Here is a 13,694-nt window from a genome sequence, read left to right on the forward strand (position 1 = left end):
GTTGCTATTTTTCCTCAACATTTCAGGGGTGGCGGGGTAGAAAACAATGTATATGGAAATGCCAGAATTGCCTTTCTGTTCCATGATGACTTCAGATGTATGGAAATTCAATAGGAATATGATATCATGTGAATTTGGGGTGCCTTGGAACCCCAGTTGCTTTTTCTTAAATCTTGTAGTCCTAGTAGTTCTTTGTCATTTAAGAATTTATTGGCTAAAATCTGCGTTGCCCCGGGCAACTTACAACAGGGGTGGAATACAGAAAAAGTAAAAATACACCTGCAACTTTTAGGTACATCTTTGTCCTTTCCCATCCACTTTGGGGTTTTTCCTCGTGAAACCCAAGTAGACACCTTGAAAGCAGGAGATCTGTTGGAGGCTGAACTGGAGGAGGGAAAGTCACAAGCAAGATGTATTTTGGGAAATAAGGTCAGAAGGCAGGGCAAGACAAAACAAAATCACACAGAGAGCATTCAAGGTTTCAAGGTATAGTTAAGGGATTTGCTCTGGAAAGAGAAGGCAAGTTAAATTCAAAAGACTCACGTTTTTCTGCTATTAAGGCCAGTGATTTACATAATAGATAGACATTTATTACTATTATTTTTTACAGCTCTCTAGCCTAATGATGGTTGGACAGTGTTCTCGAAGCTACCACCATGAGTTTGACCAAACTGCGGGAGGCAGTGGAAGACAGGAGTGCCTGGCGTGTTCTGGTCCATGGGGTCACGAAGAGTCGGACACGACTAAACAACAACAAGCCTAATGAGAGTATTAGGAAAAGGATGTTTCCAATGAGAGTGGCCTGAATAACATCAAATTCTCCCCAATTCTTTCCAGTGCTTGCAGGAAAAGGAAGATGCGCCGCTTCTAATCTTCTCTCGATTGGGAAGGCTGGTGCAGAGTGAAATGGTTGTTTGCCGGCAACAAAAACACCATTGCCAAGAGGAGGCTGCATCCTAGTTAGAACGACCTTTCTCTCTCTCCCCACCCCCCTTCAAATGCCATTTTTCTGCAAATGACCCAGATGCTCTGCGGCTCCATATCGTCCGCTCACCTCGACAATCTGCCCGGGGCGTTTCTAGCCCATAATGTTATGCTGAGAAGTGGGATGGAAAGGCAAGGAGGCGATTGCAGCAAGGATGGCTTCCTGCATGCAAGCAAGCAAGCTCGCCTTGCCTCTCTCATTTCACCGCAAACAGGGAACGCCAAGTCATTTGCCTCCGCCTCTTCTGTGTCAGTAACACCATAATCTCTCCTGCTCTGCCTGGGCAACAAACAGCCTGGCTTTGCTTTCAGCAGGAAGAATGGATCTGAGGACTGCAATTATTCCAGCGGGCCGGGCTGGCGTCTCTCCTTGCATTGTTAAGGGATTAGGCTGTTCCATTGTGCAAAGAGAGAAAGACATGCCCATCTCTCCTGGCTTCTGCGTCTCCTGATAACTAAAGGTGGAATGATGATGGATGGTGTGGATGGTCCATCTTAGTGTTCCCAAAGCCTGGAATGTGCAGGTCACGCTTACTGGAGCACACTCATAACTGGAGCAAAAGCTGAATGACGCTGCTGGTTGGGTGGGTGGTCATGTGTCCTCCTTTGCAGATTAGAGTCCTCTGTTTGGAGAACCAGGTGTCAGGAACTGGCCAGATGAAGATTGGTGGGCGCTGTTTGCCCACGAGCTTCCCAGGGAGGAAACAGAAGATGATGACTTAGATCCAGGAGCTTGGTGGTGGAACACTGAGGAGCAGTCTTGGGAAGGAACAAACTGGGAGGTGCTAGAAGCAGGGTGGGTGGTCAGGAGAAGGAGGGCCTTCCAGGACAGGGTTAGGGACTGTCAGGAATCCAGGTTCCCAGCTTGATAACTCAGTAAGTGTAGGTAATTGAAAAGGAGGATTTATTGCAAAAACAAACAGATCGCTCCAGACAGCTCTAACAAAGCCTCCGGCATCATTACTCAAGATGACCCTTCTGAAGATTCCTTCCGGCGTCAACAGAAGATGTTGAACTTATGACCCTTACGTCTCTTGTTTTGCTTCCTATCTAGCAGCCCTCCCATTTGCCGACTTTTGGGACTTACTGGATCAGATCCATCCTCTTCCTGTTCTGAGAGGCTATCTCTGAGTTTGTTCGCTCTTCTTTGTGCTTCCTGCAAGCTTTGGCTGTGTTCTAGCCTGCTCTCAGCTACTGCCTTATCAGTCTGCCCTTCAAGGTCAGGAAGAGATGAGGTCTGCAGCTGACAGCTCTCCCCTGCCTGACTAACACCTAAGCCTCCTAACATCTAAGTTCCTGGCTGCTTTCTGCAGTTGGCTGCAAACCTTCGCTTGGAGCTGGCTCGTTCATGACAGGGACTGAGACTGACAGTGTGAGCACAGGCAGAGAGGAGTCAGGGGTTGACCCTGCTACCCAGCAGTGGGACAGTCCCAGTCCTGCTGGCTCTCCTCCATCTCTGACACTCTGCTCGAGGAGAGTCCTGCATGTTGCTGAGCAATGGGCCGAACAGGCCCAGAGAAGGAGCCCATCGACTTTGCCTGCTTGGGAGGGGTCCAGAGTGAGAGGCTAAAGGGGGAGGCGGGGCCAGAGGTCAGTTTCAGCAAGGTCTCTGGCCAAATGAGTCAAGTTTAAAGACGAAGAACTATGCGTTGGGAAAGTAGAGACAGACTAAGCAGGCACACACTTCCTCACAATGGCGAGATGTCTTGTGCTTCCATTTAAATTACAGTATTCCCCCACACACACACACACCTCAAAAAAAATTGCAATCTTTAAGGAAGATTGGAAAATGTTTGTAGACTATCTGGAGAATCATTGTAAACAGGTTAAAACGTTAGCAGGATTGGAGTGAATTCAGCAGCAAAAAGTATGTTGAGATAAAATGAGAGAGGAAAAACTCAGAGGAATTAGAATATGAGGCCGCAAAGGATAATTGGAAGGAATTATGGAAGCATGGGGGGAGGGGAGAAGGGAAGTCGATGTTTAATGTAATGTTTTGCTTTGTATAGGTGGTCATGAAAAAAATATAAATACAATTTATATATTGAAAAATTGCAGGTACATTATATACATAAATTAGCATATGCAAATCTTGTACAAGTCTGCCATCTTTTGTTCCAATCTAACACCGGGCATGGTTGTTGTTTTGGTCAGAAAAATAATTATTGTGAGTTGTTTCTTTTTTCTTTTCTTTTTAAATTTTTATTGGAAATTTTATTTACAACATAACACAAACCCCCCACCCCCCCAACACAGAAATCCACCCCATCAGACACAAACATAACAAACAACAAGCATAATATACAACAATACAAACAACCAAATAAAAGACTCCCTTTATCCTGTTTCTGGCATCCTTATTTACTTCTTATAAGCTGTTTCCTTTATGAATAATTATTAAGATTTTTCTAATTATAACTTAAATATCCAATTGTGAGTTGTTTCAACTGGCTGGCTATATGAGCTCCTGAAGAGACACAGCAGTAATTGTATTTTTTTAAAACTGGAAATTGATGAAACCATATATATCTATATATCTGACTATATCTATCTATTTATTGTCTATCTATCCATCCATCCATCATTGCTTTTAGAGAGACGGCTGATGCTGCTTCAGGGCTCATGCCCCCTGCCCATGCCTTAAGCCTGAAATGTTATCTCAGGGTTGTTAGCCACAGTTATTCCTAAAACAAAAAATAATACAGTGGTACCTCAAGTTACATAGGCTTCAGGTTACATACGCTTCAGGTTACAAACTCTGCTAACCCAGAAATAGTGCTTCAGGTTAAGAACTTTGCTTCAGGATGAGAACAGAAATTGTGCTCCGCCGGTGCGGCGGCAGCGGGAGGCCCCATTAGCTAAAGGTTAAGAACAGTTTCAGGTTAAGAACGGACCTCCGGAACGAATTAAGTACTTAACCCGAGGTACCACTGTAACAGGAATTGCCCTTCTTACTAATGCAGCCATGTGGTAAGAAGCTCAGGATATGGTACAATGAATCCCCACCCCTAATAATAATAATAATAATAATAATAATAATAAATGTTTGCTTGCTCTTCTCTACAGCCTCGGCTACAGTAAGCAGCGAGCCTTAGAGAACAGCCCTTAGAAAATGAGATTTTATGGCGCACACTGAAAACCATTGTCGGAAACACAATGCTTACAAATTATTAGCCTTTGTTGGAATTAATAACACACACCCAGTCACCTAAAGTGTCAGAATTAATCGACATTGTTACAAGCAAAGTCGGAGAGGGAGAACATTGGCCTACTTTCTGCCATAAAAGTCTCTTTCTGCCATAGCGCCTTACCGTGCGGTAGAGTGGATGTTGCCCCAATGGCACTTGCTAGGGAGTTAAGTCTCACTTTACTCACTGGGGGTTGTTCCTGAGTGAGTGCAGTTAGCACAGAGGAGCAGTGGTGTCACCCTCTTGACAGCTGTCATCGCCTCCTGAGTGAGCAGTGCTTCAGATCGTACAGTAAGTGGCATGTTGCCCATATTTCTCTAGGATCTGTCTCAAGAAGATGGGGGGGAAAGGAAAAACCCAGCTCAACTCTTCTTTGAAGGATGAGAAAACCAGCATGTTCAGGAAAGCTAGCAAGCAAGTGGTTCAGTTCATTGTTGCAGAAAGCCAGTTACAGGAAACAGGACTCAGCCATAGGGGAGAGAGCGCAACCTCATTGCTTCATCAAAACGACATGCCCTCCAACATTTCTCCAAGGGAAATAGGGACGTCCTAAAGGTAAAGGTAAAGGTACCCCTGCCTGTACGGGCCAGTCTTGACAGACTCTAGGGTTGTGTGCCCATCTCACTCAAAGAGGCCGGGGGCCAGTGCTGTCCGAAGACACTTCCGGGTCACATGGCCAGCGTGACATCGCTGCTCTGGCAAGCCAGAGCCGCACACGGAAACGCCGTTTACCTTCCCGCTAGTAAGCGGTCCCTATTTATCTACTTGCACCCGGGAGTGCTTTTGAACTGCTAGGTTGGCAGGCGCTGGGACCGAACAGCGGGAGCGCACCCCGCCGCGGGGATTCGAACCGCCGACCTTTCGATCGGCAAGCCCTAGGCACTGAGGCTTTAACCCACAGCGCCACCTGCGTCCCACAGGGACGTCCTAGTCAATAATAATAGATAGATATATTATTTATACCCCACCCATCTGTCTTCTAACGGTTGTATAGTTACTTATCTCCTTGGCTCAAGGGGTCGCATAAATCCATACCCTCCAACATTTCTCTGATGAGAATAGGGACGTCCTAAGGAAAAGCAAGACATTCTGGGATCAAATCAGCAACCAAGACGGCTTTTGTAAACCTGGAACCGTCCCTGGAAAATGTGGGAATGTTCAGGGTGGCAGGAGAGGATATCTTGTTTATTAATAACCTTCCTAACTAGTGCTAGCAAGTTCCTCTACTTACCAGAGTTACATTCCCCTTTTTACATGCACAGCAGATAGCTGGTTGCAGGCTCGTGTGAGCCTCTCACTGTTCTACAATTCAGTCTGTCTTCAGATTGAATTGTACGTTGCTGGCAAGTTCTCTTGAATCCCTCTTAAAAGAATAACATGCCACAATCTTATTCAAAGTCAATAAAAGAAGTTTACTCACATCAGTTCACAGTTGGATTCCTGAAGGCAGACTTAGTTACAAATATGTACATGTGGATAATCCCAGTGCTTCTGCTAGCTGAGAGCCCAGCTGAGAGCTAGCAGAGCAGTCCTAGCTAAAAAGCTGGTCAAACGAAGAAGGAAGTCAAAAGAGAGAGAGGTTGCTGTGTGACTCGTCCTTTTGTTACCTGGACAGGTAAGGTCACACCCACCTCTAGTCACATGCAAAAGGAAGGATGTTCCAGCCAGGAGGAACAGGGAGTTTTCGACTGGCTGGACCAAACATTCCCTCGCATGTCTTCTCTAGCATTTCAAGGAATGTTGTACTTGACTGCCTCTCATGGATCACATCCCACAGAAAATAGGGACTGTTATGGAAAAATCTAGGTGTGAGGCTGTTCAGTCACCCAGCTCGTCGGGCAGAGCCCGCGGGTCCCTGAGAAATAAAGGAAGGAGTCCAGCTACCAACCGGAGCAAATAGCTGTAGATCAGTTTATTGCGCAATAGGTTCAAAGAGGAATTTTGAACCCCGAGGATGGGGTGACAAAGACTTTTAAAACTTTCCCACCATATCCCAGAATACAGTTTGTACAGCATCATTGCTACATCACTGACATGTCACAAAAGGGGAGGGGTAGACAGGGGTTTACACTAGTTTAACCTTGGCAAACATGTCCAGACAAGTCCTTAGTACAAGATTAGCATACACAGACATGGCAGGGTAAGACTCAGGTATAAGATTAGCGTAGACAAATATGCCTTAAGTACCCACCACCCAAAAGTACAATAGAACTTCCTTTGCATGTCTGGAGCCTGAGGCAAGTCAGGTGATGAGATCTGGCTTCCCTTGGCTAACAATGAGCCCAGCAATTGTCACCTCTGGGAACTTCCTGGAGTCCTTTTTTAATAATAATAATAATAATAATAATAATAATAAATTTTATTTATATCCCGCCCTCCCCAGCCGAAGCCGGGCTCAGGGCGGCTAACAACAATTAAATAATCAAACAATCAAATAATCAAACATTCTAAAAACATTCCATTATAAAAATTAATTAAAGTCAAATTAATGGCAACCGTTGAGCAAAATTCTGTGCAGGTTGCCAGAGGAGGGAGTCAGGCTGGGACCTGACCAAAGGCCTGGTGGAACAACTCTGTCTTGCAGGCTCTGCGGAAAGATGTCAGGTCCCGCAGGGCCCTAGTCTCTTGTGACAGAGCGTTCCACCAGATTGGAGCCGCAGCCGAGAAAGCCCTGGCTCTAGTTGAGGCCAGCCTAACCTCTCTGAGGCCTGGGACCTTCAGGATGTTTTTATTTGACGAGCGTAGGTTTCTCTGTGGGGCATACCAGGAGAGGCGGTCCCGTAGGTACGAGGGTCCTAGGCCGTATAGGGCTTTAAAGGTTAAAACCAGCACCTTAAACCTGATCCTGTACTCCACCGGGAGCCAGTGCAGCTGGTATAGCACCGGATGAATGTGATCTCGCAGTGAAGACCCTGTAAGGAGTCTCGCTGCGGCATTCTGCACCCTCTGGAGTTTCTGGGTCAGTCTCAAGGGCAGCCCCACGTAGAGCGAGTTACAATAATCCAGTCTGGAGGTGACCATCGCCTGGATCACAGTGGCTAGGTCAGGGCGAGAGAGGTAAGGAGCCAACTGCTTAGCTTGGCGGAGATGAAAAAATGCCGCCTTTGTTATAGCTGCAATCTGCGCCTCCATGGAGAGGGAGGTGTCGAAGATTACACCCAAGGGGAAAAGAGCATTGGAATGGAGCAAACTGGCAAACTGGCAGCCACGAAATTAAAATACGCTTGCTTCTTGGGAGAAAAGCAATGACAAACCTAGACAGCATCTTAAAAAGCAGAGACATCACCTTGCCAACAAAGGTCTGTATAGTTAAAGTTATGGTTTTCACAGTAGTGATGTATGGAAGTGAGAGCTGGACCATAAAGAAGGCTGATTGCCGAAGAATTGATGCTTTTGAATTATGGTGCTGGAGGAGACTCTTGAGAGTCCCATGGACTGCAAGAAGATCAAACCTCTCCATTCTGAAGGAAATCAGCCCTGAGTGCTCACTGGAAGGACAGATTGTGAAGCTGAGGCTCCAATACTTTGGCCACCTCCTGAGAAGAGAAGACTCCCTGGAAAAGACCCTGATGTTGGGAAAGATGGAGGGCACGAAAAGAAGGGGACGACAGAGGACGAGATGGTTGGACAGTGTTCTCGAAGCTACAAGCATGAGTTTGACCAAACTGTGGGAGGCAGTGGAAGACAGGACTAAACAGCAACAACAACAAATGCAGTTACAGGAGTTTACAGTTTTATTTGCACTGCCCGTTAAACCACCTGTTATCCTCAGTTCTTCTTCGTTCTTAAGCCAGAAAGATGCACAGGCACGAACAAAAGTACAGCAGGAGCCTGCAAAGAATGCTCGTTTCATTTCATTTCCCTCCCTGGATGGGCATCTATTTGGGCTTTGAAAGTTTTTCCCTCTTGTGACCGCCTGCGGCAAATAAACAAAATTCCCAGGGCAGTGGCGGCGGCATACGGCACTCAAACAGCCCCCTGAATGTTATTGTTCTCAGAGTTGTAAGGCGTTGACTACAAACAACCTCTGGATGGCAAAGGGAGCGGGCTTGCTGAAGGCAAGGTGATATTCCCTCATTAAAATACAGTCGTAAGAAGTGTGTATGTGTGTGTTCAAGAGGGTAGAAAGCTCTGCCTTAGCGCAGATCAGAAACCACTTGGAAGTCCTTGTTTGCAAAAGCAGGGGGAAAAGGGAAACATGTATTGTACTTGTGCACAGAGTGACCCCCTGAGAACCGTTAATGCTGCCGCGTGTTAAAAGGAAACTTTTGTTAACTAAGTATGGATCACAACAATTGCATTTTGGGAACATTGTTCGAAATGGGCCTCCCAGGTTGTGCTTGCTGAACACACAGCTGAAAGGACGACACGGAGTTTGTGCCTTGTTATATCTGGTGTTTCTGAAGTATTTCTAGAATTTCAGGTCGCTCACAATATGCCAGGACGACTTATGCATCATGAAAACAAGGGCACCGATTGGCACAATATTTACATATGCTAATATAGAGAGGCACAAAATTAGAAATGATTGCTACAATTTAAATAGAAATAGATCTCACTGTAGGGACTTGGGTGGCACTGTGGGTTAAATCATAGAGCCTAGGACTTGCCGATCAGAAGGTTGCAGTTCAAATCCCCACGATGGGATGAGCTCCCGTTGTTCGGTCCCAGCTCCTGCCAACCTAGCAGTTCGAAAGCATGTCAAAGTGCAAGTAGATAAATAGGTACAGCTCTGGTGGGAAGGTAAACGGCGTTTCCGTGTGCTGCTCTGGTTCGCCAGAAGCAGCTTAGTCATACTAGCCACATGACCCAGAAGCTGTACGCCGGCTCCCTCAGCCAATAAAGTGAGAGTCGGCCACCCCAGAGTCGGCCACAACTGGACCTAATGGTCAGGGATCCCTTTACCTTTACCTATATCTCTCTGTAGTTGGGAAGAAGTTGCATGCAGAAGGCCAGATTCAGTCCCTGACATCTCCAGGCAGAGCTGGGGGAAACCCGTGTCTGAAACTCTGGAGAGCTGCTGCCAGTCAGTGCAGGCAATCCTGAGCTACATGGACCAATGGTCTAATTCAGTATAAAGCAGCTTCCTATGTTATGCTGCTATGAAAGACCGACAGGTGAGCTGTGCACCTGCTCCGTCTTCTCTCTAAGTGTGAACTGTTGATGGGCCCCTGTTGCTCTCTCTCCTTAGGCTGCCTTATCGTTAAATTGGACTTAGATTGAGCAGCCCATTGGATAGAGAACACCTTTAAATGTCCTCTGTGAAGCAGGAGAAACAGACATCCTATTTACACCTGGTCAGGTGATTTGCCCATCTAGACCAGTATTGCCAGTTCTGGCTGACAGCAGCTTACCAGTATCACAGGGTCCTCCCCCATCACCTATTTGACCTTATATCTTGAGGTTCCAGGAGCTGAAACTGGGGACTTCTATAATCTGTGATTCTCCAAGTTGGATCCCCAGCAGTTATTGGACTACAACTCCCATCATCCATACCTAGCAGGACCAGTGGTCAGGGATGATGGGAGCTGAAGTCCAACAACAGCTGGGGACCAACTTTGAGAAACACTTGAAGCGCCTTGAACGAAGAGGCACTTAGGGAATCTACCACAGCATCATTACACATAACTTTGCCCTTGTGCGTGGATGGGTTTTTCCAGCACTTTCATAGAATCACAGAGAGTCGAGAGGGACCGCTAAAGGCCATCTAGCCCAGCCGCCAGCAATGCAGGAATCACAACTCAGGAATCCCTGACAGATGACCATCCAACCTCTGCTTTAAAACCTCCAGCGAAGGAGAGTCCACCATCTTACTTTGGAAGTGGGCCCTGTCGCTTTGCCAGCTTGATCCTTGCCAATTCACGGTCTTTAACTTCATGTCATGAAACGCTTCCTTTGCTGAATTTGTTTTGGTCGAATTTGTGTTGAGGTGCCATACGACTGAATGTCAGAGGGGGAGCTTTTCACCTGCCGCTTTCAAATGGCTACACCCAGTCTAAGTCCATTCCCAAGTCCAGGGTAGAAATATACTTGGAGTCGAGAGTGGATTTCATGTTCTTTATTCAGCTCATAGTGGTGAGGAGGAATGGAAGTTCCCCCAGAATGTCTGCTTTATATACATTATTTATACAATGGGCCCCACGTGATTGGCTAATTCCGGGATTCTCCTGTAGGCCAATCAGGTTGCAGATTCACTTCCACCTGGAGCTGGATTGGCTGGTTCCTGTGGACCAATCAGACTGCTGCATTCTGAATCCTATTGTTCTAGGACCAATCAGACTGCTGCATTTTGAATCCTATTGTTCTAGGACCAATCAGACTGCTGCATTTTGGATCCTATTCAACTCAGTACATAACAAGGGTCAAGATCCATTCGAAAGCAGCACATTGCGCCACAACGAGAGTCAGCCCAAGCAAAGCCATGGCCTTCCAGTTGAGTTGTGCTTGGGTTTTCCTGGATGTTGTTAGAAATTGACAGCAGAGAGTGCAGACGCGTGTAACCCAAGCGGACGGCTGAATCAGCAGAATGAGCCCTCGTTGGTAAAGATTTATTATACGTTATCAGTAGCATCCACAATCTTTCTGTGATTAGAGCTCCATTGTGCGTAATTATCTCATAGGAATCTGGCTCTTTGATGTGTGTTTCATCCACCAGGCTGAAATACAGTTCAATTTGAGTGGCTTTTTCATGGTTGGGTGGAATTTACATTAATTCTTCTAGGCCTGCAGGGCTGGATTGGACTGTCACTAGTAAGATCATCATAAATATTCATATGTACAGCGTTCTTGTAATGCCGGCAAAGAGGCAATCAAGGAATCCCAATAATGACTAGCTCCGGCGCCATTGTGGAAACAGAAGCCTGGGTAGAACTGATGTAAAAGGTAAAAAAAGTAAAGGAACCCTGGACGGTTAAGTCCAGTCAAAGGCGACTATGCGGTTGTGGTGCTCATCTTGCTTTCAGGCCAAGGGAGCCGGCGTTTGTCTGCAGGCAGCTTTCCGGGTCATGTGGCCAGCAGGACTAAACCACTTCTGGTGCAACGGAACACAGTGACGGAAACCAGAGCACACAGAAATGCTGTTTACCTTTCCGCCACAGTGGTACCTATTTACCTACTTGCACTGGTGTGCTTTCGAACTGCTAGGTAGGCAGGAGCTGAGACAGAGCAACGGGAACTCACCCCGCCATGCGGATTTGAACCGCCGACCTTCTGATCAGCAAGCCCAAGAGGCTCCATGGTTTAGACCACAGCGACACCCGTGTCCCTTCTGTGTGGAACTGATGTGGAAGCCTATAGAAATTGTGCCTCCCCACATCCAACAGCAACAACACCAACTGCACCATGTGACTTCAATGTGGTCCTATGGGTGATTCCAGTGCATGTAGGAGATTCCTAGCTCATTTCCTGGCATCTCCTGATAGGGCTGAGAGTGTTCCCAGTTAGAAACCCTGGAAAGCTGCTGCTACCAGTCAGTGTAGGCAGTGTAGGCAATGCTGGGCTGGAAAGACCAATTGTCTGACTCCCCTGTTTCGATGTAGCCTGTCCATTTTAAAGGAGAAGCGTCTTAACCCAGCTCCGAGTCAGAGCAGAACTGAAACAAGCTACGAGCACTATGCCTATTAGCTCTTCAGAGACAAATAATCTGCCATTGAGAGCTAACATGGGGGAGATCAGGCTGAGCGAGCAGAGATGAAGATCACTTTAATAGCTCTTCTCAAAGCAGCAGCGATCAGGCAGCAGCACAAGACAGAGGAGGAGGAGGCCTCTGTGTAGGTAAAGGCTTTGTTAAAGGGAGGCGAGGAAGAAGCTGAAACGCTGTTGTCAAGCAGCACCGGGCTTTAATTTCATGCCACATTATGACAATTGGCTCTGCAAAGCACTCGATGCGTGCGGCGGCCGAGCTGGTCTATTACAACTCGTGCCACCATGGCCAATGGGCCTGCGAGACTCGCGATAAACCTGATTAAATAGCAATGTGGGGGAGGGGGGAGTTTGTTTGATTAATTCAATCCAGCAGCGTCTAGATCCAGTCTATGGGGAGAGCTTCACCCAGGTGCTTCAGCCCTCTGATCCAACTTTGCGAGATGGAGGAATCCTACGCTACTCTGCTTTCACAAAACAAAACAAAAACAAGCGTTTATTTTGTTTTGTTTTTATTTATTTAATTGTTGCATATACATCCTGCCTTTTCCTCAAAGGAGCTCCAGGTGGTGTACATAGTTGTCCCCCCCTCCTTATTTAATCCCCACAATAATTCTGTGAGGTAGGTTGGGCTGAGAGGTCCAAGGTCACCCAGTGAGCTTCATGGCTGAGCAGGGATTCGAACCCTGGTATGGCGTTTGCCTCCTAGGTGGGTCATAAGGAAAGGGTTAAATGAGTGTGATGTGATTGGCCAGAGAGAAACCGATAGGAGGAGTTAGGGTTAGAGTTGGAATTGTGTGGAAGTCAGTTGTGAGTTGTTGGGAGTTGGAGAAGGAAGAGGGAGGATAGGTCTGTGGGTTGGTCGAGTTGTGTTGTGAGAGAGTGAGAGGAACTGTTAGGTGGAGTCAGATAGATAGTTGGGATAATCAGTTTGAAGTTGTTAGGGACGAATAGGTCAGTAAAGAAACTAAGATTAAGAAACTGACAAGAAAAATTAACTGAAACCTTAAACTTGTTCATGCTTCTGAAAATAAACTTGATTATTTGTTAATGTTAACAACTGACTGGACTCCGTGTGTACCCGAGGGAAACGGGTTGGTGGCACAGGGATCAATAGACCGTCAAACGTCCGGAGACCCTGTGTGATCGCCACACCTGGTCTCCCAGCTCCCAGTCCAACACTCCAACCCGTATGGATCTCACAGAGCTCTTCAGTACTCCATAAGCAGCATTTTAGACAGCCACAGGTTGAGAGACCTGTCCGGGCTTACTAAAGGACACAAACTACCACCAGAAATAAAGGCCGGTGTGAAGCTGCAGTTTTAATAATAATAATAATAATAATAATATGTGCAAGCAGGAATACACACCACTCAGTCACCTCTTAATTATGTTAAGGGAAAAAGGAGACTCCCCCCTTCCCACCGCCACTGAGGGATTATGGGGGACAGTCAATCCCTCTTACTTCAGCCACATAAATCCCCTGTATCTATTTGTCTGCAATTTGGCAGGCTTAATCCACTCTGCACTTGTAAATTTCATCCACGTTTGCCAAAGGGAGGCAGCCATAGCTGTTTTTAGATTCCACGTTATAGTGAGCTAGCAGAAAGTACCAGGCATTGCTCGGTAATTCTGTTTAAAAAACAAAAAACCCTGAGATTTGTAAATGGGGGATGCAATGTGTTAAGTTTCCTGCCAAATTTTGTCAACACCAGCACAGTTTTAAAAGGTTCTGTCTGATTCAAAATGGCCTCTGATGTTATCCAAACAGAGACCAAAAATCCTCTCTCTGATCTCAGGAACCACCATGTCAAATTGGGAGATAGTATGGTCAGAGGTGCTCTAATCAGCACAGTTTAAAATGGTTTAGTCTGCCATCTG

General features: G+C 46.5%; 2 long non-coding RNA genes across 2 annotated transcripts in view; one reads left to right on the top strand and one right to left on the bottom strand.

The window, feature by feature from the left end:
* The window catches only part of LOC310680750, a 54,404-nt gene extending 51,294 nt beyond the window's left edge, over positions 1–3,110 (top strand). Inside the window, exon 4 of the long non-coding RNA XR_014512906.1 lies at positions 847–3,110. This is a non-coding gene — a long non-coding RNA (uncharacterized lncRNA). The remainder of the gene's footprint in view (positions 1–846) is intronic.
* On the bottom strand, positions 286–6,489 carry LOC310680772. The gene is made up of 3 exons (XR_014512930.1): positions 5,593–6,489; positions 4,296–4,496; positions 286–384 (listed from the first exon to the last, which is right to left on the bottom strand). It is a non-coding gene; the product is annotated as an uncharacterized lncRNA (long non-coding RNA).
* Between the last annotated feature and the right edge of the window lie 7,205 nt (positions 6,490–13,694).

Source organism: Podarcis tiliguerta (assembly GCF_965153285.1).
Source record: "Podarcis tiliguerta genome assembly, chromosome: 6".
In the NCBI taxonomy this organism is placed as follows: Eukaryota; Metazoa; Chordata; class Lepidosauria; order Squamata; family Lacertidae; genus Podarcis; species Podarcis tiliguerta.